Source organism: Elephantulus edwardii, unplaced genomic scaffold (genome assembly GCF_000299155.1).
Source record: "Elephantulus edwardii isolate Elephantulus edwardi_28Jun2011 unplaced genomic scaffold, EleEdw1.0 scaffold00257, whole genome shotgun sequence".
NCBI lineage: Eukaryota > Metazoa > Chordata > Mammalia > Macroscelidea > Macroscelididae > Elephantulus > Elephantulus edwardii.
In genome coordinates, this window is record NW_006400007.1 from 3,940,984 (window position 1) to 3,954,576 (window position 13,593).

A 13,593-nucleotide genomic window follows, 5' to 3' on the forward strand; every position below is an offset into this window, starting at 1 on the left:
AGCTTTCCTTATTAAAAAAAAAATTCTTAAAGAGCAATCTCAGCAGCAGCAGTTTGAGTTCACCAGATACTCTGTTGGAGAAGGAGGGGCAATCTCCTCTGGTACAAGGCAGATCTGATTTGATGGTACACACACAGAAAAATAATAAAATAAAGTAAAAAATTAAAAAATACTCTTTAAAGCGTGTTGGGCCTTAACATGGAGCTCTTGTAGCCTAGGGGTTAAGGAGTTGCACTGTCAATCCAAAGGCAAGAGGCTCGAATCCACCAGCTGCTCCAAAGGAGAAAGATGGCCGTCTCCTCCCGTGCTATTTACAGCCTCTGAAAACCTCCCGGAGAGTCAACTATGAGTTCATTTTGACTCAGTAGCAACTCAGCACAAAAATGGACATGCAATGGTCCTTATAACTACCGATATTTTGTAGAGTGTCTCTATACTGAAACTTCTGTGGTATTTTTCTCATGATCAGACTAGAGTTATGAGTTCTGGAGAGAAAGATTGCAGCAGTAAAGTGTCATTCTCACTACATCACACCAAAGGTATTGACTGCCAACAGACCTTACCATTACTAGTTTTAACTCGGATCCCTCTGCTGAGATAGCGCTTGTTAGGTTTCCACCGTTGAGTCACTCCCTTGGCCACTTTCCCAACTATGTTTTTTTGTAAGCAAGTCACACTACATAAATTATTTGAAATTATTCTTCATGACATTTGTCTATTCTCCATCATTAATTTATTTATTCAATAATTTATTTATATCAGTATTAACTCATGGATATTTATTTACTTTGGGTTTTAATTCAGTACTACGTTATGTATTTTGTTGCTTAAATTAACTCCAGCTTAGGCAACGGGGAGCTTTTCCAGTTAACTTCTATGCCCCTGAGACATAACTCCATATTATTCTGGATTGTTTGGGTTTTGAGCACTACCTCACATTTTTGGTACTATAAGATATTTCAGGCTCATCTTGTGTATTTCTTGCCCCAGTCCTAGAACTAACCATTCCTCCAAGAAGTCTTGATTTCTTTTCTTGGGGAATGGCATTCAAAACCAAGATCTGGTCACTAGGTATGCTTATTACACTAGAAGTGTATTTGCTTCTAACTGGCAGAGGAAGGAGTTGCACGTATGCATATGAATTCATGTATGTCCACATACTATAAGTAACAAGTTAGATCTGGATTTAGCTAAGTGTTAGTTCATACCGGTTTCCTAACTCTAATACATTCATGATCATTCTAGCCTCAACCTCTGACTTCTCTTTAACCTCTCACTCCAGGAGCCTGACCCTCACTATCCCCCATCCATTTACTTAAATGCTCAATCACAGTAAATATGCCTAATAATTCCTGAATTGTTAGCCTTTTCATTACTACTTACAAATATTTGATTCATTTCCACTAATTAATTTTTTAAACAATGTATTATTTAGGGAGTTCTGATGGCCTAGTGGCAGGAAGCTGTGCTGCAATACTATGAAGGCACACAGTTCAAAACCACCAGCTGCTCTGCAGGAGAAGGATGGGAAATCTCCTCCTCTGCGAATAACTGCTTCTGGAAACCCTGGAGGGTCAGCTATGGGTTGGTTCTGACTCTACTGTACACAACAATAACCACATGTGTTATTTAGAAATTTTCGGTTTTCTGTTTCGAAAGACTAGCTCTCTTTCTGAGACTCGCTCCTAATTTTCCACACTGTGCTGTAAAAATACGTCCTGTGTAATGTTGATGCCCTAGAATGTTTTGACACTTCCTCTGTGATCTAATATATGTTCAATTTTGGTAACTGTTCCATGTGCGATTGAAAAAATGCATAACTTTTGGTACATCTACTTCATCTCATTAAAAACACCATTATGAAAATATAGAAAGTGTACAAATATTTGAGATAATTTGAACTGGGAGTATGGGGGAACTCAGAATACTAAACATGTTATATTTGCAACAATGTAAAACTATTCAGGCATGAAAACAAAGACTGGAAAAGAATAAGCAAAAATGAAAATAATTATTGACTCATACTGGTGGGAGTCTAATATTTTTCTCTTTTCAAAATTATGTTTAACTTTGCCATCTTGTTTCTACCATTTCTAACACTGAAAACATTGTTTTGACATATCAACAAAAGGCTCAAAGTATGTAATTCTACTGACATTTTTTTGAGCTCCTGGTATGTGTTGGGCACAGGGATGGATGATGCTAGGGAATCCAGAAATGAGAAATCAAGGCCACTTTCTTCATGCAGTCTCTGTTCAGGGAGGAGTCAGCACATGCTGTGGTTGTTCAGTGCCAACAGGAAGCTCCTCAATGCTTTTGACAGTGTCTACAACAACAGGCCCAAGTTTGTGAGGGTGGCACAGCACCAGGCAGGGCTTCATTACGTTGTACACAGAGTCGTGCTGTTGTTGTTTGTCATGGAGTCTGAGCTGACCCATAGCTAACCTTCCAGCGGGTTTTCACAGGCAGTAAACTGCAGAGGAGGCGACCGCCCATCCTTCTTCCACAGTACATCTTGTCCTTTTGAACCGTGTGCCTCTGAGATTGCAGTGCAGCTTCTTGTCACTAGGCCACCAGAGTTGCTGTAAGTCAGAAACAATTTGACAGCACCTAATAACAAGGTGTACTGTGAGACAGACAGTACTTTTATGTCCGTTTTTACAGAATTGAAGACTCAAATTTAGAGAGGAGAAACAGCCTGCTCAAAGTCACACAACTAAATAAGTGGCAGAGACAAAACTCATAGGATTTCTGAGATCGTAAATGTTTACATCAGGGGAGGAGGCTACCTCATCTTTCTCACATGGAGTGGACAGTGGCCTCAAACCTTTCCATTAGTAACTCAACGCTTAACCGACTATTCTACAAGGGCTCACCTTCCAACAGTCCCAAAGGGCATAAAACCTAGTATCAGGAACTCAGATCTGGTACAGCCATGGCCCAATTCTAGTGCCAGTTCTCCAGCCCTCACTTACAGAGTCAGTGCTACTTGTAAGATAAAGAAATGAATGATGGTGGCTTGAACACACCAGGCACTCTGCAGGAGAAAAGACAGGCAGACTTCTACCATAAATATTTACAAACTCAGAAATCCGGAAGGTAGTTTCAAGTCAGAATCCACTCAACAGTAGTGGGTTTTGGTGTTTGGTTGTATGCTATGTGTTTATTATAAACTTGACTAGTTGCTGCCAAACCAGTCCCAACTCATGGTGACCCATGCGTGTCAGGGTAGAATTGAACTCGGTGGGGTTTCTGGTAACTGCCATTGGAATGAGGTCACCAGGTCTTTCTCAGGAGGCACCTCCAGGTGGACTCGGACCTTTTGGTTAGCATTTGAGTTTGTTAACTTTGTACCACTGAGACTTTAGCTGTGTCAAGTCAATTCTGAAAGAGGGTAGATAGGGTGAGATTTTACTAATGTATTTGTTCTTTCAAAAGATACTTCTTGAGCACTTATTGTGTGCAAATCTTGTGTTAGAAATTGGGAACACAATGTTGAGCAAAACAGACATCATTCCTGCTCTTACAGAGCACATAATCTAACCAGTGAGTCACAAGAGATAGATGCTAAGAAATATGCTCAGAAAGAAGGAAAAGAATTTTAAAAAGAGCCCAGTTTGGATTTACACAAAAAAAGTAAAAAGTTAAAAATATTTGAGGAATAGCACTAATGTTGCTGACACAAGCATTTAAGTCTATAAGTTTCTAACTATTGCTTTAACTGCACAACTTTTGGTACTTAGTTGGAGCCCTGGTGACCTGGTGGCAAGAAGCTGTGCTGCAATCTTGAAGGCATGCAGTTCGAGGCCACCAGCTGCACCTCTGGAGAAAGATGGGCAATCTCATCCCATGGGATTAATTGCCTCTGAAAACCCACCAGAGGGCCAACTATGGGTCAGTTCTGTCTCGACAGTATACAACAAGTTCATTCATTACCATTCACTTCAAAATAGCAGTTTTTGTTGACTTCCTCCTAAGCCCCTGGATTATGTAGAAGTGAGATTTTTTCAATTTCAGAACATGAGGGACTTTGTTGGCTCGCTTTCTTGATTGTTAATTTTATTGCATGTGGGCTGAAACATGCTCTGTGTAATGGCAATTCTCTGGAATGCTTTCAAACTTCCCTGGTGACCTAATAGGTATTCAAGTTGGGTTACTGTTCTGTGTCCAATTGAAAATAGAAGTGTATACATACACAATTTTTAGTACATCAACTCCTCACTATTAAAAAGATCATGACATTTGAAGGATGGGAAAGTTAAAGCCTGGAAGGCCAGTATTCCAGGCAGAAAGGCACTGGAAGCCTTGGAAGTTTGAAAGGAGACACATGGCTAGGGTGGCTGAAGGCAGAGAGGTGGATGCAGGCTGAAGTGATGGGTGCCAGGTAGGCAGGAGTCACTTTATAAATAATAAAATAGAAATAGAAATTAATATACATGAGTGACAACCAAATAGCGTTACAAGGGTCTGGGTTTTTTTTGGTTTTGTTTTTTTTAAAAAAAACACAAAACACTAAAACAACAAAAACTCAACCAAATAAAAGGTGCAATGCACACTTCATCTTGGATGGATTCAGGACCATGGAATCAGTAAGCTAAACGAGACAGCTGCATCCTCTGATGTCCCCATGTGAAAAGGGATGCCTTCCGCCACCTCTCAGGTTCAGGTTTTCCACCTGGGGATGACAGCGACAAGCTCAGGGCAATGCTGAGCTCAGGAGATAATGGCTGGGAGGTCTGGATCACAGGAGAAGCACTTGGCTACCTGTGGTGGCACAGCGATTAGAGAGCTGCTAACCCCAATGCGGCGCCTCCCTGGTGGTTAGAACCTACTAGTTGCTCCTCGGGAGAGAGCTATTCCATCTCCTCCCTGGCGATTTACAGTGGAGAGGCCTTCCTGCCACTCTGTTAGCTTCCCCTGAGTTAGATGTGACTCGGGGCACCTCAGTGTTCACATATATGAAAACGGGTACAATTACTGTTCCACCTGCCTTGGAACCTGGGGTATGGTAGTTAAAAAGAGAGAATAACTCCCTTTACGCACCTGGCACAAAGCCTGACATAATAAACGCTGGACGAACGTGCACCATCACAGCCCAGCGCCCCCACAGCTGTCCTGTGGCCTCCTCACCCCAGCCCTAACCTGCTGCCCCTGTGAGTAAGCTGGGCGGGGACAGCACCCGGAATCAGTGGTTAGGGGTTTCCCTGGGGCGTCTCCTCCTTATTCCACCTGGCCAAGGGCAGCGCCAAGGGCAGCCGCCGAGGGCGCAGCTGCCGGGCAATGAGCGTGCCCGCCTCCGCCCCGTGGTTGCAACGATCTTCTCGTGCCTCCAACTTCATTTCCATTTCCATTTTCCCAGAGGCCAGCGAGCTAAGCAGGAGATAGGAGACCCGCCCCGACCCGAATTAGCCAGGAGATGGCCCGATAAGGCGGGGCCGGACCAGCGCCCGAGCGCTCACCTCCTGCGCTTCTCTCTCCTTTGTGTCCTCAGGGCCTCGCTCTGCCTCGCCGCTTGCCATTCCGCGTGCAGGGCCAGCGAGGTCGTTTGCACCTATACCTAACCCGGGGCGGCGACGCGGGGCGTGGGACCTCACTTCCCAGGGCCGGGATCCGTCACCCCCATGCGCCCCGCCTGCGGGGACCTCGCTGCCCCGCCCCGCACGCTCCTCTCCTTCCGAAGGTGGCGCGCGAGGGCGGCTGCAAGGCTGGGGAGGGCGTCCCTGGTGGAGGAAAGGGGATCCCGGTTGAGGAGCTTGCCCATTTGCAAGCGTCGTCCCATTTAATCTGTCCCAAACACTTCAGAAATGAATTGGTTAGGGAAGGACAAACAGGCTCAGAGAGACAGTGATAAGCGCCCTGGGTCACACAGTGTAAGCGGTGAGATCTGGATGTAGATCTGGATGTGGATTTGTTGGTTTCTGAGGGCCTTGGTGAGCCTTTACCAACTGCACAAGTTGCAGGAATTAATTATTCCCCAAATGTATTGCAAGAGAGGCCATGCAGGGTATTGGGGGAGGCGCTCTCTGGGTTTCCAACTGGGTGCAGACAATGACTTGCTCCTTCTCCTTCCCTTTGGGGCCCCTCACCAGAACACAAACCCTCTCCCCAAAGTGGCTGGCCACTTTCCCCTACAATAGCTACTGTCATCTGCACTTGACCTAGAGAAACTGCTTTGCAGGATCCAGCTGGGCTAATGGTGTGGCAGGCCCTAGAGGGCCCAGAACCGTCTGGGGGACCCAGGTGAGCCTCACCCTAGGGCCCCAAAAGGCCAGGGAGATGCTGCCGCTGAAGGGCTACCCATCTCTGTTTCCAGGGTGCTGTTGGTGAAAATTTATGTCCCTCTCAGGTTTGGGAACCGATCCCACTCTGAAAAGAAAGAAGAAAGAGAGAAAGAAATGATTTTAATTTTTTTTTAGGTCCAGAAATGAAGCAGAAGTGAGTAAATTTTAATGAAACGGTGCAAAAATGACATCATTTACTCAGAAATCATTAATTTGTCAGCATTAATATTTCAGCTACAACATTGCCTGTCATTTTGTGCCTGCAATGACTGATAAATCTATAAAAGCGTGCTGCTAATTTACTGAATATTTATGTGCAGTGTCATTTGCAGAGTAAGAAAGGAATTTATTTCGTGCCGAGTTCTGCGGGAGAACATTCCCCACAAACCTTCACCCTGGTGGGTGGGGGAGGGGGGTGGAGACTCCAAACTTCCTGGAAAACTGGTGCTGGGATGGGGAGCAAGGAGGTTCCCTGTGCAGCACCCCTTAGCTCTAAATCATGCTGGAGGGCCACTGCACTTTAGTCCCAGGCACACAAAGGTCACTCTTGGAATGTCCTTCCCTCCCCCATCTTGGCAAGCTCAAATTTTACCTGCCCTCTGTGGATCTCTTCCAGCATTTCCACTCTCATCAAGGTGCCCTGGATTCTCCCACTCCATACTGCAGCCAGAAGGTGGGGCTACTGCCTGATGGTGTGGGGCAGACATCTGAAGACAGTCCTAGGTCAAAGGAGGGTTATCAGAAGAAAGGATCTGAGGAAAAGTCTAGTGCCAGATGTTAAGTGGGAGTCCGAGTTCCAATTCTGCCTCTTGTCACCTTCCTGACAGGTCTCAGCAACCTGGGTCTCTGCAGCTTCATCTGGAAAATGGGGACGCTACCAGCACCTGTTTCAGATTATAAGAGTCCAACTGACCTTATCTTGGGTACATGATCAGGAGGAAACAGACTCTGGAGAAGAACACTGTGATTGGTAGAGGGTTAGTGAGAAAGAGGGAAACCCTCAACAAGAGGGATTTTGTACAGTGGTCCCAACAATAGCTCAGAGCAGGCATAGCAACGATTGGGAGGAGGACACAGGACAGGGCAGTGTGTCATCCTGTTGTACACCGGGTTGCTGTGAGTCACAACTGACTTGAAGGCATCTGACAGTAACAGCAATGCATGAAAAGCTACTCTTAGAGGAAGACATCAGGAAACATTTCTGGAAGAGATGACATCTCCTCTTTTGTTTGTTTTGTTTTGTTTGTCATTTCTTTTTTGTTTGTTTTGTTTTTGTTTTTAATTTTTTACATTTTCTTTTTAGCAGTCATTCTTATTGGAGGACTCACTGCCATAATCCCTGCTCCTGAAGCGTCCCTTTCCTGGGTCTGTTTTCTCATGTGGAAGGCACCTGGATCCTGCTCGCCTTGTCTGCCCAACCTCAACAAAGTCCATCCTCCTTAGTACCCTACAATTCACCAGCTTGCTTCTCCAGAACTCTGAGCGTCTCTCTAGCAGCAGCTTCTTAAAGCCAGTGTTCCCTCTGGTGCTGGGGGCTGTTTCAAAGCAATTTAAAATGCCTCCATTTTACAGAGAGCAAAATCAAGGCTCTGAGAAGGACATCACTGGTCAGATGACCCCGTTGCCCCCACCTCCCCGCTCCCCACCCCATCGTGAGCCTTCAAGTTTTGCACAATTTTGCTCAATTTCCTGCCTGAATGGCACAGGGCTTGACCCTCTGCAGGTGCTCAGGAAATGTTCGTGGAATCAATAAAGAACAGCTAAATCTCCCATCTTCTGAGAGCTCTTTGTCTCCGCCCTCCCTCCCTCCTGCTCCCCACTCTTCATCTTGGGCTGGCTCCTGATTGTTCCTTTCTCTTCTAGCCACTGCCACCACCCCGGTGGAGTCCTCCATTAACACTCACCTGGGCCCTGCCACAGCCTGCGCACCATCTCCAGGCCTCCTTTTCTCCCTCTCTGATGCTGCCAGAGCTTGTCATTCCCATCTCAAAACAGCCTCCCCACTGCTGGGAAACTGCATTCTGCATGCCCCTCCAGATACATCCCTTCCTGCTCTCTGAAGACCCAGCCACTGTTTAACACACATGCCCCACGCATTCCTACCACCAAGCCTTTGCTCATCCTTTGCTTCTGTCAGCACTGTTTCCCTGCAGGCAAACAAGATTCATTTCTCCTTAAAGACTCACCACAGATGCCACCTCTTCCAGAAAGCTTTCTGGTACCCTCAGAATTCATCACCCCAAGGGAACAGGAACTACCTTCCTTTCCAAATGGAATTTGATACGGGAGAACCTGTCTGCTAGATTTAGGGAATGGTGCCCACTGTCTGAATCCAGGAGAGAACACTGGACCTGTGATAAGGGGACCTGGGTTCTCATTCACATTGTGTGGCCTCAACTTTGCCATATCCTATGAGATGAGTTAGTCAAACCATTCTGTTGTCCACACAATGAGTCTTATCTTATTCCTAGCTGTATCCTAGCACCAACGTAGTGCCAGGCATGCAATGATTGCTCAAGAAATACTCATTGAGTGGCAGGTCTCAATAGTCTTCCTCCATGCTAGGCTTCCAAAATGCTATGGCTTGGTATTGTCCAGGCAGAGATATTTAAAGATTTACCCAGGGGTGGGGAAAAGGAGTATGTTCGATTAGTCAAAGAGCAACACACTTTTGCAGCAATGATCTTAATTGACCCTCACTGCAGCCCTGGGAGCTGGACTTTCCTGCGCCCATTTCATAGATGAGGAAGCTGGAAGACCCAGCTTCAGAGCACACCTCTAGCGCCCCAGCTGCAAATCCAGTGCCTTTCCTGCTTCCTCAAAGACTTTCCTTCCCTGTGCCCTTCCAATCAACTCCAGTCCTCCCTGATCAATGAGGCCTCACAGCCTCCTTCAATCTCACTCTCCACCTGAGTCAGGGCCACCATGACCTCCCTGGCTGTTCCTTGAATACTCTAAGTGCTTCCCACCTCTAGGCCTTTACTCTTGCTGTTTCTTTGCTTGGCAAGTTCCTCCCCACTATCCAGGTCTCAGCTCCAATGTTGCCTTCTCAAACCTTGTTTGTCCATCAAAACGAAAACACCTCTGTTGTTGAACTCACCCGCCACCTGAAATATTCTTACATGTCAATGTTTATTATCACAGTGTTTACTGTGTGTGTCTTTGGGTGAGCAGCACAACCTCGTGCAGACTCTGTCACCTGGGCTCCCTTGAGAATTTGTGAGGCTGTTACCTGTGTCCTCCTTGAGCTCAGGGACTTGGCTGTCTTGCTTGCACAACTGAGTATCACTCAACTCCCGCCCTCGTAGGCTCAGTGCCTGGAACAGTGTCTGGACCAGAGTGCCTGTGACCTGAGTGGATCCGTGTCTCACCACTCCGCGTGGATGTGCAATGATAAAACTCCTGACTTGGAAGAGAAGAGGTGGGAGCTCTAAGTGTGGTGGGGAGGTAAATATATTGGGGGAATCACTGGAGGACACTTGAAATATAAGGTGCATCCTATCCCCCAAAAGCTGGCTCCTCCAAGGGAAGCTGAAGCTGGGAGGCATCTTCTCACCCTTATCCTCAGTAGTGCCCTCCACCCTCCACGCCTCACACTCATTTCCTCCCTGGAGTCAGTCTCATTTGCTTTCCCTAAAAGCCGCTGGAGGAGCCAATATGTACGTGATGAATATTTCATCTCCTGATTGTGGGCTTGCAGGAGAGCTGCGATCACCCGGGGAGGGAGTGCTGCCCAGCCGCGCCAGGGAAGGAGAGAACAGGAGGGGAGGACACTGGCAATGGGAGCTCAGAGATTTGGATCCCACCTGACACCCTTAGAGCTGGGAGGTTTAGAGGAGGGGGCAGCCCAGAAGCTGGGGCACAAGTCTCTCATGCTCTTTGTGGCTGCCAGTCCCTCTTTGAAATTCACCTCTGATTAGGGGCGGACTTGGCTCTAACTCAGCTCAGTGGTTCACACTGGCCAGGCTGAGGCTGCAACTGGCACAGCATTGGCTGAGGGGCCTCGTTGAGAGTGACTTCTCAACTGAGGATCCTGTGAATTGTCTCACCCTGGGGACAGAGACTGGAAAACTAGAAACCACAAAGTATGGGGTGGAGAGACAGAAAAAAAAATTCACGGGTAAGGAAAAAAGAGAAATGTGAACAATCAGGCCAGCCCTGTGCCTGTTGCCTGCAAACCCATAACCCCTCCATTGTGCTCTGGTGTCCCCATCCATGACCATGACATCCTCAGAATCACAGTCAAGCTGAGCAAGTCCACCTCTGGAGTCTGATGGTCTTGGTGACCAGTCCCTGCTCCTTCACCAGCTGGGACACCTTTGACTTTTTCTAAGCCTCAGTCTTCCCACTTGATAAACCGCATTGAGCGCGCCATCTGCCAAGGCTTGTGAGTTAAGGCAGGAAAGGAGCTCTGGTGTCAGAGTCACTAGCACTTGCGCTGCTCACTCAGCGTGAAGCCAGGACAGAGGGGCCATGGAGTGTGTGTGCCCAAGAGACCTAGCGCTCATGACACACACAGACACACACCACCACCTTTGCTCTGTGGTCCACCTGCGGTTAGAAAACAAAGGACCATCCTTGCTGGCCCTGCACCCAGGTCCTCGCTTCATTCTAACTACCTGCTGCCCCCTTGCAGCTGGCCCCACTGCAAAGCTTTGAGCCTCTGCTCCCAGAGATCTGGTGTGGGGGAGGCCCCTTGCCTTCTGGGGCTCGGGTGGCAGGCGAGCCCTCTGCAGCCAGACCCTCCCTGTCCCTCCCTGAATGATCAGGAGCACTCCTGTCCCCAGCATCACATCACCTTTTGCCTTCAAGTCAACTCTAACTCCTGCCAGCGTTGTAGGACCCTGTGAGATAGAGCAGAACTGTCCTGTTTCCAAGGCTGTGAGCCTTTTTAGGAGCAGACCTCTTCCTCCTGAGGAGTGGCCGGTAGGTTAGAACTGCTGACCTTTCAGTTAGCAGCCAAGTGCTAAAACATTGCACCACCGGGGCTCTTCCCCCATGCCCCCTCCCACCCCATTACCCTCTGAATACTCTCATTATACCATTACTAATTAGGGCTGCTCAGCAAATTGGCGGCTGCATTAGAGGGAGACAGTGTGCGGGAGCATATGGCATAATATCGTATTAATGAACACTCTAAATTCAAACCCGGGTCAGCTGCTCGCTTCTTGCCGGTGTCACCCACGCTAAGGGCGGGGGGAGGGGGGAGAAGGCAGTCAACCTTTCCTCGCTTTCCTGCCTCTCTCCAAACACTCATCCCTGGTGCAGGCTGGGCTGGCCAAGGCTTTATCATATCTGGTGGAGGTTTTGTCTGGAAAATGGGGAGACAACACTTAAGAGTCAGGGCCTGTGTGGGGTCGTACAGCCTCCCCACTCCCTCTCCTGGTCGTGTGTAAGTGCACACTGTGCTTGGTTGTGAAAAAAATTAGCATTCATAGTAATGTTAAACCGCAGGGCTCAACTACAGCAGAGACTATGAGACTGTGAGACTATGCACATGGCCGGGCAGGATTTCATTCTGATGTTCATAGGATCGCTCCGCATTGGAACCAAGTAGCAGACACCTGACAACAAGAAGACGTGTGTGTGTGCTGGCTTTTCCACCTCCGTTGCCTCTGTTGTTGTTTTCCTGTTTTTCCAGAGGGGACAGACTAGCTGGGGAGGCCTGAGAAAACTCCAGCACACCATCCTTCCACACACAGAGATACACAGACACACAGACACAGACACACACACACCCCATCTTCTCTTCCAATTCCACCTAGGTGCCACCTTCCAGGACCCATAGCCCGGTGGTGCTGGAAAAGTTTTAACTGGGTTAGGGGCTTCCTTGGGAGTCATAGTAAGAATTTCAAGTCAGAACTCGCATACACACTTGTCTTACTGGAGAGCCTCAGGTGAAATCAGGGACCAATCTCACCACCACCCACAGGTAGAAAATTTTACTTGTAGAACTCATACAAGTTCTGTACCTAGTGGTACAGCCATGCCAACTCTTCATCTCTCCTCAGGTTTTCAATCCCAGCAGAGTTCATGAGAGTCTTGGAAGTGCCCTCCCGCCTGCCTCTCTGGATCTTGAAGGAGATATTTGGGGGAGTAGGAGGAGAGGGGCTGTCACGTGGGACCCAGTCTGAGGAGGCCTGTGGAAGAGGTGAGCTCTGAGAAGGCTGAGAGTGGATGGAAAGGTGTGAACCTAAACTGCCTTCTCCCTGCCGTGCAGCCAGGGAAGGCAGTGCGCACAGGTGCCTGGCCAGCCTGCCCAGTCTCCAACCTGCCAGTTCTGAGCTACGGATGAGCCCGAGGCCCTCCCTGGGTCATACATCTTGGGGTGATGTCAGTTGATCCTCAGGAACTCATCGGCCTCCTGAGCTCCGTAATTCCTCTCTTTACCTCCAGTTTGATGGTTGCACCTCACCTGCTGAGCTCAGAGACAGGCCCGGGGCCACTCGAGCACCATCTTCCATCTCAGCTCAGGCTCATCTTTGACCTTCTTTAAGGGTCTCTCAGCTTTATGCCTCCTGGGAAGTTGTCCATGATTAAGACCACAGAGCCCTTGGCATCTATCTTAGTTCTCTACACTGTTAGTACAGAGATACCACAAGTGCATGGCTTTAATGAATAGACATTTCAGAAGATTAGAAGTCCCAATTCAGAGTGCCAGCTCTGGGGGAAGACCCGCTCTCTGGACTGGTTCAGGAGAGAGGTCCTGCTTCCTTCAGCATCTGGTCAGATGTTCTTTGGAGATCTCCATGTATCCTGGCCTTCTCTGTATCAAGGAGCTTCCTTGAACAGACTTGAGTCCAAAGCAAACACTCCACTCTTGAAAACTCTTTCTTGGTGGTTCTGAGGCTCCCTCTCTGCTATCTTTCTCCCTTTTTAACTCTAGTGAGATAAAAGGTGTTACAGGCCACACCCTAGGGAAACTTCCCTTACCTCCATCAGGACCTCCATGGGATTAAGTGGTGTTACATTCCATCCTTAATCCTTTTAGAACCAGAGCGTCTTCATTATATTTCATACATGTAAGGGTTAAGGACAACACAGTTCACCCTGGAGCATCGGAGAGTGTCTTAAACTCAAATCATACAAGTTGTTGTTGAGTTGATTCTGACTCATGGAGATCCCATGCATTTCAAGGTAGAATTTTGCTCTGTAGGGTTTTTGATAGCTATGGTTTTATTTCAGAAGTAGATTGCCATGCCTTTTTTCTGAGGGACCTCTGGCTAGATTTCAGTGCCCAAGGGGTTAATTTATGCTCTGCATGAAGTTGAGACTATGTCTCTCCACAGAGGAACCTGGCCAGATTTGCACC

The 13,593-nt window shown here is 47.8% G+C and overlaps 1 pseudogene; it reads right to left on the reverse strand.

The window, feature by feature from the left end:
• Positions 1–5,192: 5,192 nt before the first annotated feature.
• LOC102843768 overlaps positions 5,193–13,593 on the reverse strand; it is a 78,584-nt pseudogene continuing 70,183 nt past the window's right edge.